This window comes from Brassica oleracea, chromosome C2 (genome assembly GCF_000695525.1).
Source record: "Brassica oleracea var. oleracea cultivar TO1000 chromosome C2, BOL, whole genome shotgun sequence".
In the NCBI taxonomy this organism is placed as follows: Eukaryota; Viridiplantae; Streptophyta; class Magnoliopsida; order Brassicales; family Brassicaceae; genus Brassica; species Brassica oleracea.
Window position 1 is genome coordinate 52,421,188 of NC_027749.1, and position 3,837 is coordinate 52,425,024.

Sequence of the window (3,837 nt, forward strand, 5' to 3'; positions counted from 1 at the left end):
AATATTGACTTTTTGGTAAATGCTTTATATACTGAAGCCTATAATCTTTAATGATGTTTTAAAATTTCTAACCACGTTCTACATTAGTATTAATGTATGATAAACTCTCTTTCATGGTTCATGAGCATCGTTCAATTTTTTTTATAAATTAATTAAGTAAAACTTCATCTACTCCCTAAATTAATGGACTAACCATTATAAAATCGTTGTTCTCTAGAGAAATGAGGACAACAAAGGTTCCAAACCTCTTTGACCATCGTCATATATTAGTACATGGGGCAACTATGCATTAAAGCAATATTTTTATATTATTTAAATTTTTCTCAAAATCTATGTGTTAACCCCTACAAAAATATAGAGTTTTACGTTAAACGATCTACATACTGACGCTTATACTTTTTATTGTTGTTTTAAAATTTCTAACCACATTCTACATTTACATTAATGTATGCTAAACTCTCTTTCATGGTATATGAGCATCGTTCAATTTTTTTTATAAATTAATTTAGTAAAATTTCATATACTCCCTAAATTAGTGGACTAAACATTATCAAATCGCTATTCTCTAGAGAAATGGAGACAACAAAGGTTCCAAACTCCTTTGATCATCATCATATATTAGTACATGAGGCAACTATGCTTTAAAGAAATATTTTTATATTTTTTGAATTTTTCTCAAAATCTATGTGTTTTTGGTAAATGCTTTATATATTGAAGCCTATAATCTTTAGTGTTTTTAAAAAAAATTCTAACCACATTCTAAATTTGTATTAATTTATGATAAACTCTCTTTTATGGTACATGAGCATCGTTCAAATTTTTTAATCAATTAATTTAGTAAGATTTCATATACTCCCTAAATCAGTGGACTAACCACTATAAAATCGCTATTCTCTAGAGAAACGGAGACAGTAAAGGTTTCAAACCTATTTAACCATCATCATATATTAGTGCATGAGGAAACTATTCATTAAAACAATATTGTTATATTTTTTGAATTTTTCTCAAAATTTATGTGTTTATCCCTACGAAAACATTGAGTTTTTGGTAAATGCTTTATATACTCAAGCGTATAATCTTTAGTGTTGTCTTAAAATTTCTAACCGCATTCTAAATTTGTATTAATTTATGCTAAATTCTCTTTCATGGTACATGAGCATCGTTCAAAAAAATTTAATCAATTAATTTAGTAAAGCTTCATATACTTCATACGAAAATATTGAGCTTTATGTTAAACGCTCTATATACTGAAGCTCATACTTTTTATTTTTGTGCTGAATTTTCTAATGACATTTTAAATTTGTATTAATGTATGTGAAACTCTCTTTCATGGTATATGTGATCATTCTAATTTTTTATCAATTAATTTAGTAAAACTTCATAATACTCCCTAAATTAATTGAATAATTAATATAAAATCGTTATTCTCTTGGGAAACAGAGACAACAAAGGTTCCAAACCTCTTTGAATATCATCATATGTTAGTGTAGGATGAACTATCCATTAAAAAATATTGTCATATTTTTTGAATTTTTATCCAAATCTAGGTATCGCTATGAATATATTGAGTTTTACGTTAGACGCTCTATATATTGAAGCTTATACTTTTTAGTGTTGTATTAAAATTTCTAACCACATTCTAGATTTGTATTAATGTATTTTAAACTCTCTTTCATGGTACATGGGCATCTTTCTAATTTTTTATCAATTAATCTAGTAAAACTTCATATTGATCCCTAAATTAGTAGACTAACCATTATAAAGAGTGCATCCAATCAACACTGACAAGATTCTGGTGGGATTCAGAACCTGGAAAAAGAAAACGCATGGATATCGTGGGAAAAGATGGCTTGACCAAAGAAAAATGGCGGCCTGAGTTTCAAAAATATATCTACCTTCAATGATGCCTTACTGGCCAAGATTGGATGGAGGATTATAAAGAATCCCACATGTCTACTAGCTCGCTGTCTCCTTGGAAAGTACTGCCAAGCTGAATCTTTCCTTAAATGCCAACCCACATCATCATCCTTGCATGGCTGGAGAAGTGTCTTGATTGGTAGAGACCTCCTGGTGAAGCAACTAGGCTGGATGGTCGGAACAGGAGAGGAGATTAATGTCTGGGATGACCCATGGCTCTCACACTGTGAACAGGTCAGACCAATGGGCCCGGCCCCAGAGGCTCTTCAATCGCTAAAGGTCTCGGGCCTACTCCTGCCAGAGACAAATGAATGGGACTTAGCAAAAATCGAGCTTACTCTACCTTTCCATAAGGACCAAATCCTAAGGATTCGACCTAGCAGGGTGAAAGCAGTAGATGAACTCGTATGGCTGAAAAATACTACGGGAGAGTATTCAACTAGATCAGGTTACCTGATTCAATCGGAAGCTCACACCGCTGAAGCTCCCACAAATCAAGTTGCTGCTCCTGACTGGCTAGCGAATGTCTGGAATGTAAAAAACTTCATATAATAAACACTACACTCTATACATCATACATGCTTTCCTCTCCAAGGCACGTTTCTCAAGAGTAACCGTTAACCAAGGAACCTTCCCTGCACAGCTGCTTTAACCGCTGAGTTTTAAGCTGATTATTTCAAATTTTCCCTCTTTGGGATTATCCTTCAGTTACAAGCGAGTCTCTGCCTCTTACACGCCGGGTTCTTTCCCCGACCCGTGGTCGGAGGGACCGATGCTCCCTTCATCCTTACCGGCGACGACCCTTATGCATAGCTCATGAAACTGTTTCAACTACCATGCAGTCCAAGATCTATCTCTCTACTTGAAGAATCAGATCCTAGAAAAAGCATTTTCAAACAGCTCCCAACCCTCTTTTGTCTTGACAGGAAGAATCATCTTCTCTTACTCCACACCTGTCTATAACCATTACTCTTCTGATCCGTGTGAGAAGTTATGCATCGAAGACTCTCCTATGCAGAGAAAGGGAAAGGTCCAGTGGAGCCACCTCTTCCCCCACGAACAGCTAGAGTCAGAATCCCCTCTTTCGACACATCAGAACTTATCAGAAAGCATGCTCTTACGCTGGTGGGTAGACTAACAAACCCTAAAGTCAGCAAGTCTGGTCCCTCATACCTTCCTCTCTGACCACTGGAAGTGCGAATCTCGACCTATAGGTGCAGACTTGGGCCAAGGCTGCTTCCAATTCCAGTTTGCGTCAGAAAGAGATCTCTTGAAAGTTCTGGAAAACCAACCATATCACATTGGATGATTATCATTCAAAGATGGGAGCCCTCGTTCTCTCCAACCTTCCCAAGCCAGATCCCATTCTGGATTCAGGTACAAGGTGTGCCGTTACATCTATGGTCTGAACAAACCCTATCATGTATTGCTCGTGATATTGGTACTCTGGACTACTCAGAAATCACCAATACAGTCGCTAGAATGAGGGTATATATATTCTATTAATACATTGACTTCTATGAAGAAACTTCAAATGGAACCAAAAATTATCTTCCAGTTAATTTGATATGAGTCCATAGAAAAAGTTACCGGATGGAAGAAGTAGCGGCCATAACATAGGAGATGGTGGTACACTGAGACATTTCAACCAACACTTAAATTAAATCTGCAGTAAAACCCGTGAACCTTTATCTTGTTTATGAAAAGCCAAAAGTCACTAGTATATACATTAAACTGATGCACCCCCGAAAACAAGGACATGGTCGAATGTATCCAAAACATCATAAGGACTATAATGGAAAAAGAGAGATAAAATTCCAAATGTAACTCGCTCAACAGAAAAAAAAAAAGAATAAGGAAGAAGACAGAAAAAAACTGACCTCAAAAGAAATGAAAGTTAAAAAAAAAGGAAACACCACA

The 3,837-nt window shown here is 35.4% G+C and overlaps 1 long non-coding RNA gene across 1 annotated transcript; it reads right to left on the reverse strand.

The window, feature by feature from the left end:
* Window positions 1–1,692: 1,692 nt before the first annotated feature.
* Window positions 1,693–3,560, reverse strand: LOC106326065. Its single transcript, XR_001267124.1, has 3 exons — window positions 2,371–3,560; window positions 1,896–2,211; window positions 1,693–1,809 (listed from the first exon to the last, which is right to left on the reverse strand). It is a non-coding gene; the product is annotated as an uncharacterized LOC106326065 (long non-coding RNA).
* Between the last annotated feature and the right edge of the window lie 277 nt (window positions 3,561–3,837).